At 39.0% G+C, this 18013-nt stretch overlaps 1 protein-coding gene across 5 annotated transcripts in view; it reads left to right on the forward strand.

Annotated features, from left to right (window-relative positions):
• The first annotated feature begins 16907 nt into the window (after positions 1–16907).
• Positions 16908–18013, forward strand: part of FAM135A (family with sequence similarity 135 member A) — a 95378-nt gene continuing 94272 nt past the window's right edge. For 3 of the 5 annotated variants that reach the window (XM_036024318.1, XM_036024317.1, XM_028510841.2), the window contains exon 1: positions 16908–17188. The gene's annotated coding sequence lies outside the window, so the exon portion shown is untranslated. The remainder of the gene's footprint in view (positions 17189–18013) is intronic. The other 2 variants (XM_036024320.1, XM_028510844.2) reach the window with 2 other exon arrangements.

Consider the following 18013-nt stretch of genomic DNA (forward strand, 5'->3'; position numbering starts at 1 on the left):
CTGTTTTCAAGTCACTTAGTTGCTCCCCAAGACAAGATCAAGAATATGTATAGGGACACAAAAAATTCAAAACCTAGAGTAAAATTTACAATATTGGCAATCAAAGAAATAGTTATCAGGCATTCTAATAAGCAGAAAAATAAAACACATCATGAGAAAATTCAGTCCATGGAAATTAACCTGGAAATGATACATATGACAAGATACAGGTTAGTATACAGGATATTAAAAGAGTTATAAGCATATTTATATACTCAAAAACTAAGGAAATATTGAACATGTTAAATAGAGATATGAACAATATATTAAAAGACCAGTAACAACATTCTAGAACAGGAGTTAGCAAACTTTTTCTAGAAAGGATTAGATAGTAGATGTTTCAGGCTTTTATAGGCCATGTACCATTTCCATCATATATGCTTTAAAAAAAAAACCTTTAAAAATATGAAAACTATTTCTAATTCATGGATTGTACAAAAAACTCATAAAGAACAGATGGCACAAATAAAAAATAAACAGCATAATGATAGATTTAAATCCAACTATGTCAATAATTACACTAAATGCAAATGGTCTAAACACCCCAATTAAAAGGCAGATTGTCAGTTTGGATAAGAAAGCAATACATATCTATATGATACTTTCAAGAAACCCACTTTAAACCTGAGACATGGAAATAAAGAACAAATAGACAGTAACTGGAAAGGCAGGGGGTAGGAGGTAATGGGAGAAAGAAGGGGAAGGGTCAAGTCAAGGAACATGTGTAAGGGACCCATGAACATAGACGACGGGGTGGGAATAGACTATGGGAGTGGGGGTTGGGCAGGGCAGGGGAGAGCAATGGGAAAAATTGGGACAACTGTAACTGAACAACAATTTAAAAAGTCTAATATTTTTAAATGTAAAAGAAACCCATTTTAAATAAAGACAAAAATAAATTAAAAGTAAAATGATAAGAAATTATATACCAGCCCTGGCTGGCATAGCTCAGTGGATTGAGCGCGGGCTGCAAACCAAAGCATCGCAGGTTTGATTCCCAGTCAGGGTACATGCCTGGGTTGCAGTTCATGGCCCCCAACAACCACACATTGATGTTTCTCTCTCTCTCTCTTTCTGCCTCCCTTCCCTCTCTAAAAATAAACAAATAAAATCTTTTAAAAAAAGAAATTATATACCATGTTAACATGAATTTAAAGAAAGTTGGAATAGTTATATTAATGAGACAAAAGTAGATTTCAGAGTGAAAAAAAATACCATCAGGGACAATGGGGGACCATTTAATAATGAAAAAGGGTATAAATTCATGTAGAAAACCTTAATTCCAAATATATATGTACTTAATAAAAGCATTGCAAATTACATGAAGCAAAAGCTGATAAAACCACAGGCAGAAATAGCAAACCCACAATTATAACCAGAAATTTCAACACACGATTCTTGATAATTTATAAAAACAGTAGCCTGAAAAACAGTAAGGATATAGAATATTTGAACAATATACTATCAATCAAATTGACAAAAATGGCTTTCTAGAATACTTCACCCAATAATAGCAGAATACATATTCTTTTCAAGTGCACATGGTATTTATAAAAATAGTCCATAATCGGGGCTAGTTAAAAAGTGTCAATAAGTTTAAAAGGATTCATGTCATACAAAGTATATTTTCTAACCACAATAAAATAAAATTACAAATCAATAAGAGAAAAACCTTTAAAATATCCTCACATTACCCTGACTGGTGTGGCTCAGAGTGTTAAGTGCCATTCCACAATTGAAAGATTGCTGGTTGGATTCTCGGTCAGGGCACATGCCTACCTGAGCATGTATGTTCAACAACATAGATGAATCTAAAATGACTGTGCTGAGTGAAGGTATTTAAACGGAAAGTATGTATTAGATGATTCTACTTAAATAACTCCTATAAAATCAATCTAAGCTATAATGAAACAAATCAGTCCAGTGCTGGCCTAGGGTTGGGCACAGATAGGGAAGGGAGGAAGACAGGGATTACAAGGAGGCATGAGGAGATTTTTTTATGGTCATGAATATGTTCAAGATTTTGACTAAGGTGATGATTTTACAAGCATCAATGTATCAGACTGTACATGTTAAATAAGTATAGTTTATGTTCATTGTATCTCAATAAACTATTTTAAAATTTAATGAAGTTTTACTTAAAGCATTATAAAATTTTTATTTGCAAATTTTAATCTTGACCATATATACTTATATGCTCATTTTAGACTAAGATAAAAATTAGTAGAGATATTTTCAAAGGAGTAACTTGATAAAATCTTCCATCATACCCTAATTCTTACATTCTTTATGGTGATGGAGTAACAAAAAAAGAAAAGCAACTGCCAAAAATATTTTTCTTGAACTGGTAAAAGCAGGTGCATGGGCATGTACTCTCTTCAAGGAGTACTACAAACAGAATCACCCAGAAGCCATTTACTCACCTCCAGATCACTTTAAAATGTTTTTTTTTTTTGCTGACTAAAGAAAAACAGTGGTTTAAGTAGCTTCTAAAGACATAATGAAAATAATAAATGAAATTCATATTTCCTAATACATACAAAGATGGTTTTCTTTTTCTGTACCAAAGATAAATTTAACAACACTGATACAATTCAAAGAAAACTAAGTACAAATAAATTTGGTAATTGACCATGAAAAAATTTAAACTTAATAATTATAATATCAAAAAATGACTTTATTGTAGTTTTTATTCCTTTCTACTACTTTCCCATCAATATTCTCAATGCAGAAACTAAAGAAGAGTTTTTCTGCTGAAGAATTTAAAACATGAGGTTAATTTTGCATTCCTATGGTGGTCTGCAAATTGATGTAGGAGTTTAGAGTTGTATGTCTTGTTTATTAAGAGGAACCTAGCACTAATTATGGATGCCTTTTATTATAAGTTCAATTGATCTGTTAATTTATCATTACTTTTCATTGCTTCTGCCAATGACAGAAATAATCAGAAATATGTACCTTCTTTTGTAAAAGATCTTTGTAATAATTTCACAACATCCTGATGAAGCAGCTTCTTATCATAATACCCATATTCTAGATCAGGAAGCTAGAAAAGAAAGTTATGCAAATGTATAGGGTCACAGATACAGAAACTGGAAGGTTGTATCTGTGATATTTTGAATTTTTGATTATGTGCTTAGTTCACAAAGTTACCAATATGGCTGTGTGTTTCTGGGCTTAAGTAACTGGGGAGGGTCATTAACAGAAACTGGAAGGTTGGGAGGGATATGAAGATATGTGTGATGGAGAAAAGACAGCAAGGTGAGTTCCATTTGGGATACATTGAGTAAGAGGAGTCAACAGGTAAACTAAGTGACAAGGTGTCAGATGTTATGTGACTGGAATTGGCTTAAAGATCAGGACTCAAGAACGTGTGACCTTTTAGAAGAGTGAGATAATTGCCCTAACATGTTTGCTATCACAGATCAAATGGTAAGTAGTATAAATATCACTTTTTAAAAAACGACCATGGTAAGCTTCAAATTTATAAGGAAGGGAATCACTCAGAAATCATTTCATTACTGTCACTTGATAGTAGATAATTATCCTTCACTGGAATAATTCAGTGGGATGGTGGTGGGAAGAACATCTTCTGTCTGACAGATTCTCTCTGAATGACTCAGGCAGACGTCTGTCTTTGGGAAATCCAGATAATCTGAGCTGCAACCACGAAGTCACAGCTTTACTTCCCCTTTCACACTATATAGAAAAAACTTGTTTGTAGTTGAATCAATTATGTAGCTATCAGGTGTTTTTTTTCTATAATATGACTATTAAAGATCAGGGTATATGCATTTTACATAATTTAAATACTTTTTTCTTTAATACATTCACTAGATTCATACTCAGAAGAATAAACAATAAAAGATTAAAGTCTTCTTCCCCTCTACTCACCAAGAGCCCCTGCCTCCAAGTTTCCCTCTCATAAGAAACCAACATTATCAGTTAAAATTTTTAAAAAAGGAAGAAAGCTTTTTTTTTTTCTTGAGGGTTTGTTATTACATTACAAGGAAGAAAAACTTGGTAATTGAGTTATACAGGGTGGTTCCTCCAGGTAGGCATGGCTACTGTCATAAAATAATGTCACAACATTAAGTTATGGAGTAAGACATTAGCCCTTATGGTTTGTAGTTGTTACTAACCTATGAAGGAAGTCCTATAATGAAACTTTGTTTTGCTCCATCGCATTTTTATTGTTAAGATTATATAACTTTGGGGGGGGGGGGAGTACCCTTAAGTATTGAAGGCACTCACCCAAGTGTCTGCAAATGTTTAATTAGATCTATACTTTGCACAGAAACAAGAATGACTGCCCCAGAAAAGGGGTTAGTATTTTATTAATATTATAATACTTAATTTATTAGAGAATACTCCAATTCTTACCAAAAATTAAAAAGGGAATTCAGAATTCCTTGTACAAATATCAAAAAGAATCATATTTCTGGGAAAAGTTGTGGGATAATTTTAACTCTATCTTATTTTTAATTTAAAGTTTTAAAGTTGATGGTGACCTTCTTAAAGCAACTGGAATATTTTTTAAAATAATAAATCCCAGGAAGGAAAAAGCAAGCTTATTTGATTAATAAATTAATGTCTACAAACAGACAAGTATAGACATTTTCCTCAAGGCTGTTTCTAAATTTATAATATTTATCTCTTCTAGTATGTCAATCTTTGGCTGACTCAATATTGAGCAACTGTGTAGGCGAGAAATAACCTGATCTTCAGTTTAAAAGAATACTCCAATTGAAGGAGTTCCTACAAAACCCTGTAGTAAAGATTCAAAAATATTGTATGGCAAAGTTAAATTATGTAAACCAATTGCAGGACAGAAGGTATTCCCGAGCTTGCATTCTTTTAACACTCATGACTTGGATAGAAAATGACACACATAAGACTTAATGTACATAATTAGTGGCATAAAGGCTGACTCAAAACCTGGCAAGATAAATGGGAAGTAAATAGGGATCAAAACATTTCTAGAGGACCTTAGATACTATGTAATTTCATTCTCTCATTATGAGAAAATTGAGACTTAGAGAAGTTAAGAGACTCTCATTTTTACACAGTATACTGCAGAATATAGAACTTGAACCCAGGTAATCTGACAACTACATTAATGCATTTTGCACTGTAATAAATCTTCCTGTCAGGAGATATAATAATTTTTCTAATTTCTTTAAGATTATTTTATGTTTCTCTACTGATGAATAATTTCCAGGAATTCTTGTCTGAGTCTGTAGGTTAGTTAAGCGCTCCTCTTCTGGGATCCAAACAACTTCTACCCAACCCAATTTTAACTCTTTAGCACAATTTATTGACATTTGATGTGACTGTCTTACCCAACTGTATTGTAAACTCCCTGACAGTTGGAATGGACTCTTAGTCCTCATGGTACCCTATGCTTGGCACACACTGAATAAGTAATCAAAAATACTTGTTCAATTGATCTTCCCTTAAGATCTTCCAAAGGCTCTCCATGCTCTGACCTTTGCCTACTTCTCTAGCCTCATATCCTCAAATTATGGCATCAAATTTCTCTTAGTTTTAGTTCTGTATAAAGATAAGTTTCTAATAGTATGGTTTCCTTCAAGTAACCTCTTTCCTCTTTTATCATCCTCCTTCCCCCTTCCCCCTCATACCCTACTTCATTAACTCTCCAGAATCATTTTCTCCTGGAATTATTTCCTGACTCAGGATTTTTCCCAACCTCAACTTGATTAATGCTCCTCCTATCCAGTAGTTACCTGCGGACATTTCACCACACTACACCATCACATCATAAGGTAATTATGCAAACACTCCACCCACGTTGTTTTATTTGTAGTAGTATCCACAGATGATTTTAACATGTGATTTGAATACAAATAACAGGTAACAAGGGAGTAACTTTGGCTCAGGGTGTATTTTAGGGAAGGCATAGGTGTAGAAGTGCAAATAAATGAATATTTGGTACATTTTCGTGAGACAGAACTAAAAGTATAGAAAAAGCCTTCAATGTTGAGGGTGCAATTCAAATCACAAAACAAATAACAAAGGCCTTGATGAGAAAGAGTAGTAAAATGGGATTTAGCTATTAATAAAAAGACAAAGATTAGGAACGGGGAAAGGAAGATGTAGACTGGTTAGCATATGATAACAGGCCACTTACAGTTATGTTAAAAATACACACTAAGATAAAAAAAACAGAGCTTAAATGATATTCTATACCTACCCCCCATCAAAGGGTCTAGAATGCAAGGCATCACAATTATTCACAAATTAGTACACAAACTTTTTCTTTCAAATTCATTTCTATTGTGCTAAAATACATATAACATAAAATGTGACATTTATCCATTTTACAGTACAAAATCAAGAAGAATTAGAGAATCTAGTAGACAGATTACACATACTGAAATTAAAGCAGTAATCAAAAACTCCCAACAAACAAAAGCCCTGGACTGGATGGCTACAGAGGTGAATGTTACCAAACATTCTGAAAACAACTAACACCTCTTCTCAAACTATTTCCAAAAATTCAAAGGAAGGAAGATTCCCAAGCTTATTTTATGAGGCCTGCATTATCCTAATTCCAAAGCCACATAAAGACACTACAAAAAAAATTATAGGCCCATATCCATGGTAAGCATAGACATTCAAATCCTCCACAAAATACTAGCAAACCAAATAGAGCAATGCATCAAAAATATCATACACCATGATCCAGAGGGATTTATTCTGGGAGCACAAGGTTAGTAAAACTTTTATAAATCAATAAATGAGATATACCACATAAACAAAATGAAGGATAAAAATCACATGATCATACCAATAGATGCAGAAAAATTATTTGATAACATCCATCACCCTCTTATGATAAAAACTGCCAGTGAAGTGGGAATAGAGGAAACATACCTCAACATAATAAAGGCTGTATATAACAAACCCATTGCCAGCATCATATTCAATGGGCAAAAACTACAAACTCCATAAGATTAGGAACAAGACAGGAATGTCTGCTTTCACCTCTCTTAACTCAACATAGTACTGGAAGTCCTGGCCACAGCAACCAGACAGAAAGGAATAAAGGCATCCAAGTTGGGAATGGAGAAGTAAAACTGTCTTTATTTCCAGATGACATGATACTATTCATAGAGAACCCTAACGATTCCACCAAGAAACTACCAGAACTGTTAAGTGAATTCAATAAAATAGCAGGATACAAAATTAATATCCAGAAGTCAGCTGCATTTTTATATGCCAATAATGAACTATCAGAGAGGGAAATTAAGAAAATCTCATTTACAATTGCTTCAAAAATAAAATACCTAGGAATAAACCTAACCAAAGATGTAAAAGACCTGTACCCAGAAAATTATAAGACACTGAAAAAAGAAATTGAGGGAGATACAAATAAGTGGAAGCACATACCAGGTTCAGGGAAAGGAAGAATTAACATCATTAAAATGTCCACAATATCCAAAGCAATCTATAGAGTCAACAAAATTTCTCTCAAGATACCAATAATGTATTTCACAGAACTAGACCAAATATTTCAAAAATTTATATGGAACCACAATAGGCCCAGCATAGCAACAGCAATCCTGATAAAGAAGAACAAGTTGGAGGAATCACCTGTTACATAGGAGGTCATGCCACCTATGATCAAACTATACTATAAGGTGCCATAGTAATCAAAACCACATGATACTGGCATTAAACAGACACATAGATCAGGGGAACAGAATAGAGAATAGAATGAGTTCTTTATATATTTTGGAGATCAAACCCTTGTCTGAGGTATTGTTGGCAAATATGTTCTCCCCTACAATCAGTTCCTTTTTCATTCTAATGATGTTTTCTTTTGCTGTGCAGATTTTGAGTTTGATGTAGTCACATTTGTTTATTTTTTCCTTTACTTCTCTTGCCCCAGGACATATATCAGTAAAAATATTGCTACATGGGATATCTGTGATTTCCCTGTCTATGTTTTCTTCTAGGACTTTTATGGTATCAACTTATGTTTAAATATTCTATCCATTTCGAGCTTATTCTGGTGTATGGTATAAGTTAGTGGTCTAGTTTCATTTTTGTTGCATGTAGCTGTCCAGATCCCTCAACACTATTTACTGAAGAGGCTATCTTTATTCCATTGTATGCTCATACCTTTGTCAAATGTTAATTTACCATTGATATTTGGATTTATTTCTTGGTTCTTTATTTCATTCCATTGATCTATATGTCTGTTCTTATGCCAGTATAAGACTGTTTTGATTACAGTGGCCTTGTAGTATAGTTTGATATCTAGTATTGTGATCCCTCCTACTTTGTTCTTCTTTCTCAAGATTGCTGAGGCTATGTGGGGTCTTTTTCTCATTCCATACAAATTTTTGAAATATTTATTCTAGATCTCTGAAATATGACATTGGTATTTTAATAGGAATTGAGTTGAATCTGTAGATTGCTTTGGGTAGTATGAACATTGTAATGATGTTATGTCTTTCATCCCATGAACATGGTATATGCTTCCATTTATTTGTGTCTTCCTTAATTTCTTTCCGCAGTGTTCTATAGTTTTCTGAGTACAGGTCTTTTACCTCCTTGCTTAAATTTATTCCTAGGTACTCTGAATACTTTAAATATACTCCAAATATGTGTGTATAAAAGATTCTAACAAGTCTCGTGCTCAGAATCTTTTATTCAGCTGGGGAGCTAATATCTAATTTGGTTAAATATATAACCAATATGTACTGTGATTAAAGCATTTAAGAACACAAGAGATAACACATGATTGCATACAATTTCCAGGAAACTAAAATTAATTTTAAGTGTAATATGCATAATTCATAGGATAAATATCATGGTTGCTAAAAGTCCTGTGTCCTTCAATAACTGATATATAATACTTTAATTCAAAGGGAGGAAAATAGGGAAGTTAGTCACATTTATTGAATACTTACTCTCTTCAGGTTTTCTACAGATATTTTTTTACCCTTGATCTCATTTCCCCTGCACAACTATATAAATTAAATGCTAGTAAGTCCATTTTAGAAATAAGGAAATAGAAGCAAGATGTCATTTACCTGCAGAGGGAGGACTATAAGTGGTGAAGCTGGACTCAAATCCAAGTTTATCTGTCTCAAATCCTGCTCTTAAGCAGACCATACTGCTCCTTGAAAATTTTTGGTGAGCTGTAGAAGAAGGTACTAAGTGTATAATTATGAAAATAGTGAAAGGGTTAGTAGGTTAGACATGAACATAGATGTTGCCTGATCAGTATTTATTGAGGTGCTCTTCTAAACAAAGAGTTCATCCTATTTCTTTTTCTACAGTCCCTGCAGGATTTTGATGCTATTTTTAAAAGTAGGGAACCCTGAGATAATTTGTAGATGCAAAGATGTGCCCATTCATGGACTTTATAACAAGTCACCTTTATACACCTCACATCTGTCTATTTGCAGTGTGCTCATATAAGTGACTGAAAAATGAGTATTTCCATTTGTTTGGATTCATCCTTTAGTGTGCTTTCCCTTGGAAGTTGTGTTTTCTTAGCATGTATAGTGCTTTTTACTCAGTAGTCGCTCAATAAATATTTGATGTTGGCTGTGTAGGTAGCAATGATTGTTCCTGAGTTGCTTTCTTTCAAGTCAAGACCATTGGGCTTTTCCCAATCAAACAAAACACAAACATGTCCTGTGAAATACTAGAGAAAACTCTGCAGTCATCAAAAAGCCACTTATTTTGAAATGCCAAACATTTTCTTTACAGTACTTTAGGCTCTGTTTAGGATGACTTGCCCAGAGTAATTTAGTGGTTTAACTATCTTCTATTACATTATAATATTCAATACTACTATAGCATATTGAAAAAGATAATTGCCTGTTTCTTTTTTTAAGCTTGGTTTTTCCTTGCAGTTTTACATTGTCTTATCTTTGAGTCTGCACTTGCCTTACTGAATGAGATCATTATCCTAAGAAAATGTTCTATTCATCTTATTTCTTAAGTAACTATTAATATCATTTTTATAAATGGATATGATTAACTTATAGATTGGCAGCTTTTGTTAAAATTCTTTCCCTTTTCTCCTTCCTGAGCTTATCCTATCTCTGACTGTAACTTGTAAACATCTGTCTAGAACTGATGAAATGACCCCAATTGAGCCCCAATCAGCTCAGCAACAGAGATGGTCATGCTTAGGAACTGAGCATCACGGATGTAAGGTAAAAATTAACAAACTGAAGTGTTGCAGAGGAAGAACCTCACAGGCTAATCACTCTGCAGATTCCCTTCACACAAAGCTGAGACTTTAGGACAGAAGTGTTAAAGGAAAAGAATTACTAGAATAATAAGTTATATATATGATTTATTTATTTTTTAAGATTTTATTTATTTATTTTTAGAGGGGGAAGAGAGGGAAAAAGAGAGAGAGAGAGAGAAACATCAATGTGTGATTGCTGGGGGCCATGAACTGCAACCCAGGCATGTGCCCTGACTGCGAATCAAACCTGCGATGCTTTGGTTAGCAGCCCGTGATCAATCCACTGAGCTATGCCAGCCAGGGCAATAACTTATATATATGATTTAAACACTCAATGTACTGCAAGTAGGGAGCTGTCTTCAAGGATTACTTTGAAATATAATATGCCAAGGGATTCCCCTAAGTGTCCTCAAGTCTGCTTGTTCCCTTTCTTCCTCCATAAAAGGGTAGGATTTGACCCAACATATTACTTCACCCTTTGTACTTCTGCATACATTCTTTCATCCAGAGGTTTCAGAGTGTTTTTATAAATGTAAATTAACAAGTCTCATCATCACTTCTCTCCACAGAGATGGTTCATTGAAGTAACACAGATATTTACCTAAATGGCCTACTCAAGATCATCTGAGAAGTCCTTTGTGTAATCTGGATATGGATGTTCAAAGTGTAAAACTACCATGCAGCTTCATTGCAGGTCCAAAATCACTGAATCCTTTGGCAAGTACCATTGGAGGGACAAATTGTTATCTTTCATCTTTACAGCAAGGCTCCCATCAATTGACCTTTCCCTAGGCTCACCAAGCCATGCAAATACCTGGAAACCCAGACTTCAGTCTTCCTCTTTCTTATCTTACCTGCCCCAAAAGCTGAATGAGGAAAGACATGATTTTTTTCAAGATATTTTATGAATTACTTGAATTAAATAAATAGTTGGTCATATTTTCTTTTGTCTCCCCAAACTCTTCTACTAATCCAGTGAACAAATATTTATTAATATTTCTTTTGTTGCCACTCACTGTGCTAGACACAGGAATAACTACAGCCATGCTCCTCCCTTCAAGGGAAGGACAGACAGTAACAAGAATAAGGTACACTGTGGTCAGTGCTAGGAAGACAAATGTGATGGGCTGGGTGAAGTGGGTAGGAATAGATGGATGAGGGAATCTCTCCCTAAATAAGTGATATTTGAACTGAGACCTGGAACATGAGAATAAGTCAGATTTTTCATTTGTATTTTCCCTCCTTCTTCTCCTCCTCCCCTCCCCCTTCCCCTCCTTCTCCTTCTTCTTCTTCTTGCATCTTACAGATTTTCATTTCCGATAAAGTAAAATAATCAATCTTTAACATCCTACATAAAAATTTTGGGGGGATCCTTTTTATTTATTTTCCAGAGTAAAACTGTAAAAGTGAGAGAAACCACTGTAGTGTATCCCCCTGCCATGACTGGTTCATTTCTTGCTCTGACCTCATAAGGCACCATTGTGATGAAATTACAAACCACTCCTACATTAGCTCCTGGCTGGGCTGAGGTCTTTGTCTAACCCAGGAAAATGATTTACAGCAACTGTTACTAAACTTAGCAAGTGGGGTCCTGCTGCCTACTGCCACCCTCTACCAGGAATTTCAAACTCATTTTCACAGGGGGGGGAGCACATCAGCCTTATGGTTGCCTTCAAAGGGCAGAATGTAATTTTAGGACTGTATAAACTTCTCTTTAACAGTAAATCTAGAGTTGCCTCAAGGCAGAAACAAGGTGCCAAGCGGAATTTGGCCAGCGAGCTTTGTGTTTGCCACTTGTGCTCCAGGCAAAATTCCAGAGGCAAAGATTTGGTGATAAAGGAAAGGAGTCTTTATTTAATAGCTTTACAATTTTGGGATTACAGCTTTCCCCAAGCATTAGTCACTTAAGCCTATCAATTAAGGCTAAACTTTTTTAACACCTGAGTTCTCCTATTATTCCCCATGTTAGTTTTTCTATAGGGTTAGTTTATAAACTAAAACAACAAAAGATACAAAAGATACACAATTTTGGAAGAATGGCAGGCTTCCGGCCTCATAACTTGTCCCCTCTAGAACACCAAAAGAATAACCCTGCCACCCTCTGCCAGGCCAGCCTGATCCTGTGGTGCACCTAGAGTTCCTTCCCATCCAAAATACCATCCTTTGGGAAAGGCAGGAAGCTGCAGCAGGATCATCCAGGCATCCTCGAGGAAGAAGGCCTGAGAGTCCTTCTATCTCAAATCTTCTCACCCATATTTCCATGAGCTCTGGAGGCATTCAGCTTCCCAGCCAATCCCATCCTAGACTGTTTACCATTGCCTTGGGTAGCATCCTCCTAAGGCCCCTTCCTTCTCTTCCCCAGTGATCTGATCAGATCTCTCTGTATCAGTGATTTGTTGGATTTGGTCAAGTTTGTGTGTCTTCTCATTTTTTTTTCATTTTGTTTCCAGCTTGTTTCCTTAAAAATTTTTATTTGTACTTTTTATTTTGTTTTGTTTTTGTTTTTATTTTGAAATCATCATGTCTAATGGCTTTGCAGCCATCTCTGCCCATGAGGAGTCCCATATTGTTACAGAACAGGGTCAAGGTGGGGTGTACAATATACTATTATTGAAAGGACCCCCCTACTGGGTTCACTATGCCCGTCACCAGAGGAAAGATGTCTCTCAATGCCAGAGATTTGTGAAAAGGAAAGGAAATATTTATTTAAAGCTATACAGTCTTAGAGTAGTGATCTAATGTCTTCATTAAAATATTAAAATCCTTTAGGATACCCACAAACACACATAGTCCCTCCTTTTCCCTCTGCCTAATCTGAGTATTGTATCTTAGGAAAAGAAGTCAAAGTCCCTGATTCAGGCCCTCAGCACCATCAGCTGTGTTGCTGCCAGGATCTCCAGCTAATCCAAAGCCATGTGGCACCTTCTCATGGCCCACCAGCAAGTCCTTTCACCCCTTTTCTTCCAGGCAAAGTCTCTCCTGCTTCCTAAGCCACGTGTCAAAAGGGAGCACCCCAAAGCCACATGGTCCTCACTCTGGCCAAAGCCACATGGTTCTCCCTTCACATGAGTACCAAGTCTGGGTTTAAATCCCCACACCAGTCTTCCTCTGCACCCCCATTTCCACCTCCTCCTACAATCAGTTACACCTGCCAGCATTCCTGTATTATTCCAGGTTTACTGGGCTGCCATGGTAAATGTGGGCAGGTATGGCCCCAAGGCATGGAGCCAATCTTTTCCAAGCTCTCATGCAGGCCCTGTAACCAGGGGGAGTTGCCCCCCAGTTACGTCTTGGGTGGAAGTCATTTCCATCCCATGGCTCAGCTAAATAGCATGGCCACAGCTATTCAACATATCTATGCAACCAGTTAAAGGTTATAGATATGTTAAATGACCATGCCAGAAGTTAGCTGCAAAGCCATTGCTGTACAAAATAGCTCTGCACGTACCTGCTCCATGTGTCCCTTCCTCCAACTCATACCTGTGGGGAGGAGGGGGGAGGACATCCTATATATATTTCTAATATTTCCTGGACATCTTCAGTTATGGACCCCATTCCAAATCCCTATTTGGGTCCCACATCTTGGCTGCACCCTGTTACAATATTGGCAATTATGTACTGCTGAACAGCATTGGCAAGGGATCCTTTTGCCAAGGTAATGTTGGCCTGGCACATTTTCATTAGCAAAGAGGTGGCTATGCAAATCATGAATAGATGGGACTCCTCTAAAGTTTACAAGAAGTTCATTGTCTTAAGAGTTTAAATCGCTCCATCACCCAATTATTTGAAGTGATTGCCACCCAGGACCAATATTTTCTCTTCATGGAACACATGAGTGGAGGGCGTTTATGTGACTATCTCAAGAAGTATGGCCAAAGGACCAAAGAGGAGGCCCAACCCATGTTTTGGCAACTGATATCTGTGGTGCAGCACTACTACCAGAGGGGAATTGCCAACCATGACCTGAAGCCAAAGAACATCCTTCTAGATGGTGAGCTAAATATCAAACTAACAGACTTTGGATTCAGTGAAGTTTTCAGACCATAAACTTAACACCTTCTGTGGCACTATCTCCTACATGGCCCTGGAGTTCTTGCAGATCCAGCCCTATGATGGTCCAAAGGTTGATGTTTGGGGCCTTGGGATAATTCTCTACAGAATGGTAACAGGAAAATTTCCATTTGTCGGGGAGAACTTGGGGAACTGCAGCAGTATATATTGAATGAGCAGGTCCATGTACCATACTTTGTCTCTAGAATGTCAAAAATTGTTACAAAAATTAATGACCGTTCACCCCAGCCAAAGAACAACCCTGGAAGATATAATGAAAGATCCAAGGTCAAAACTGGCCAGGAGGATGAACTGAAGCTGTACAGCAAGATGCCCTGGGGTGGCATTGACTCCCCCACCCCACCCTCAGTAATAAAAGTAATGAAGAATCCTGGATTTAAGCAGCACAAGATACAGGAGTTAGTAACAGGAAGAAAATATAACAATATATGGGCACATATCTGATCTTGCACACAACAAAAAATAAGATGAAAGTCCACACGATCAGGGTAAGGCCCTGCCCCTCTGCTGACCCCAAGAGCAGTCTTTCCACAACCCAAGAGGTTCATGCATCAAGACAGAAAACTGATGTCTGCCATTCCCCCAGCCAACATGGAAGCAAAGATGATGATTCCCCCAGCCAGTGTGGAAGTAAGGATGACCGGTCCCCAAACCAGCCTGAAGTCAAGGACCCCCACTCACCTACCAGGCTCAGAGTATAGGACTGCCACCACTAGCTCAGCTCTCCAGCATGGCCCTGGGGACTCCCCAACCACCTCCAGCAGCACCACCAGCAGCAGCAGCAATCCCAAAGAGAACCACCAATGAAAACTGCCTCCAACCTGCACAGCCTGATGGTGGGTCCCCAGGCTCTTCCTCTGGCCACAGCAAGGACCAGCAGGAGGTGGCTAGGAGTGTCTTCAGATTGTTCTTAAAATGCTTATGCTATAGGTCATCCACTAACAAGTAGCATCACAAAAGGACAAGAGTCAAGCCAATATAATTTTTTAAATTGTGGAGGGCCAAGACAGGGCCACAGTGAAAGATGCTGGAAAGATCAAGTTGCCCTCCCTGAATTTTTATTATTCTTTTTTGAAGATTTTTTAAAATTTATTTTTGGAGAAGGGAGGGAGAAAAAGAGGGTGAGAAACGTGGATGGGTTGCTTCTTGTATGTACCCGAAACAGGACTGAAACCACAACCCAGGCACCTGCCCTTACTAGAAATCAAACTAGCGACCTTTCACTTTGGGGGTCGACACCCAACCAACTGATCCACTCTAGTCAGGGCACACTCCCTTAATTTTAAATGCAGTACTTGAAAGGGCTGAGCTTTGTGGTGCAGATGAGCCAGAGGCAAAACCTAAACAGCTGCGGGTGAGAGCAGTGCCAGAAATACATGCTGTGTGTGCAGGTTTAGCAGACAAGGGAAGTGTGCAAACTGCCAGTGTTCCCTGTACAAGATTCACATCAAGAGGATGTCTGGCATCTCTATGACCTTCAAAAGTATCTTACTCCAAAATACCTGCTAAGCCTGAAGGTTAGCTTGGAGGACTGCTGGGAGCCCTCTGGGGTCAGGAAGAGGCCGCCCTTGCCGTGTTATCTACCCCTCAGACCCCACTCTAAAACTTCAGAGACTGGACTGTTTTTCCTGGGGATCTTCTCCTCTTCCCCACTCTTCTTTGCTCCCATGTTTGTGGGGATTCTTATTGAAGTATTTGATTCTCCCAAATTTTGTAATAAACTTGATGCCATTAGGTACAGTCATATTGCTGTACAACCATCACCACTATCCAACCCAACTCACTTTTAACACAGACGCTGCAGCCGCAATTTCCTTCTTTTAATTAATTTTTCTTTAGTAACATAATGAGCTTTATGAACTTCAAAACGTTATGATGTATTTCAATCAGAAACTGGGAAGTAAGTCACTGAAGAATTATCTTTCACAGGCTATCCACGTCTTATGCTTCTGTTCGCAGAATTCAAGGGGCAATGATTCACGTCATCGTCCCATTCCCGCCCTCTTGAGTGTCAGTAACTGACTATAGCAGCATCCACATCTCTCCCAATATATGCAACAAAATAGTCCCCAAAGACAGCTGTCTAGAGCCAGCTTGGATTTCCGGCAACTTTCTTTCCTACTGCACGAAGTGAGTAGCGCAGGAACCAGGCTCTTTATCCCAGACTACAGGAGTAAGTGAAGAGGAGGGAAGAATAATGAAGAACGTGAGAAACACAGCTGAAGTGTCAGTACTCCTTCTTGCCCTGCTTTGGTTCCCTATTTTACAGGTTAAACCACTAACCCTTTACACTTCTCCCCTTAAATCTGCTGTCTTGGCTGTTTGTGGGGCTCGCGCTTTTTATTGACGCAAACTTCCATTCTCGCGGGAACTTGGGAGCAGGAGCTGCATAGGACGGACAAATTTCTTGAAAATCTCTATTGGCTCAGGGGCTAGAGCGGCGGCAGAGGGGCTTAAGAGGAGGGGGAGGGGCGGGGCTCGAGGCTTGTAAGGGGCGGGGCCTAGGCTCCAAGAGGGGAGGGAACTTGCAGGAGGGGGTGGTGAGATAAGGCAGGGGGCGGGGCTGCGTGGTAGCGACCTGTTGATCGCAGGTAGCGCGGAGCGGCCCCGGCTCCCTCAGGACTGGGGCGACTGCGCATGCTCGCGGGCCGCGCTGGGCCAGTAGCCGAGCGGCGGTGACGGACTGGCTCTTTTGCTGCGGTGGTTGAGGTTGCTGCGATGGCGATGTGAGGGGGCCCGAGGCGGGATGGTGCTTACCCGGATAGGGCCGTCTTCTTGCAGTAGGACAAGGAGCTCCTCAGTCCGACAGGCGGTGGAGAAGGCCGAGCCGGGCGAGAGGTAAGCCCCTCACTGTCCTCTCCGTCTCTCCTGTCTCCTTACACCCACGACCCCTCCCTCTGTTCCTCTTTCCCACGGGCCCGGCAGGAAGCGGCCTCCTACTCGTCGTCCCTCTCGTCCGCTCCCGCACGTCACCCGGCTGCTCCCGGTAGGAGCCCGGTCCGGGGCCCGCTGAAGGTCGGTGGGGACGGCGGTGCAGAGTGCGCTCTGTGGGGCGAGGGGCCGCGGTGCGCCGCTCTCCGGGCTTTGCCTGCCGCCCCTGTGCACTGAGGCGCGTCCCTTGGCCCGCTTTTCGTGAACCTCACTTCGGCTGTTTCGTAGACTTCGCCTGCCCTTCGCCCTCTGCTCCATCCTCACTCCTCTGTCTTTCCTTACCCTCCTTTCTTGGTTCTACTCTTTGACCCCCGCCTCCCACGTGCTTTTTCGCCCTGGTGGTCGGTCCTTCGGTGAGAGGGAGGCAGTGTATCCTTCTGCTCTCCCCTTGATGCCTTCTCTCTTGCTGTGCATCCGTAGCCTGGCTCTTCTTACTCGACGTTCATTACCCTCACCGGTCAGGTGTTTCACTCTGTTGCCCTTATAATTTCCCCTTGGCTGGTTTTTACTCACATATACCTCCTTTCAATACTTCATCTTCGTTATCTTTTGTTAGTTCGTGATTGTGTTCTTTGCTTTAGCATCGCTCGAGTTGATTCTGTGCCCTGCTGGACACCTTCGGAGGCCCTCATTCCCTAAATCCTTAGCTCTGTTTTGGTACCCAGCTTCATACCTTTCCGTCTAATGGTCCCCGTCCTTCCGTCTTTTTCCATCCTGATCCCATTTCTAGTC

The sequence above is a fragment of the Phyllostomus discolor genome, chromosome 4 (assembly GCF_004126475.2).
Source record: "Phyllostomus discolor isolate MPI-MPIP mPhyDis1 chromosome 4, mPhyDis1.pri.v3, whole genome shotgun sequence".
Classification (NCBI taxonomy): Eukaryota; Metazoa; Chordata; class Mammalia; order Chiroptera; family Phyllostomidae; genus Phyllostomus; species Phyllostomus discolor.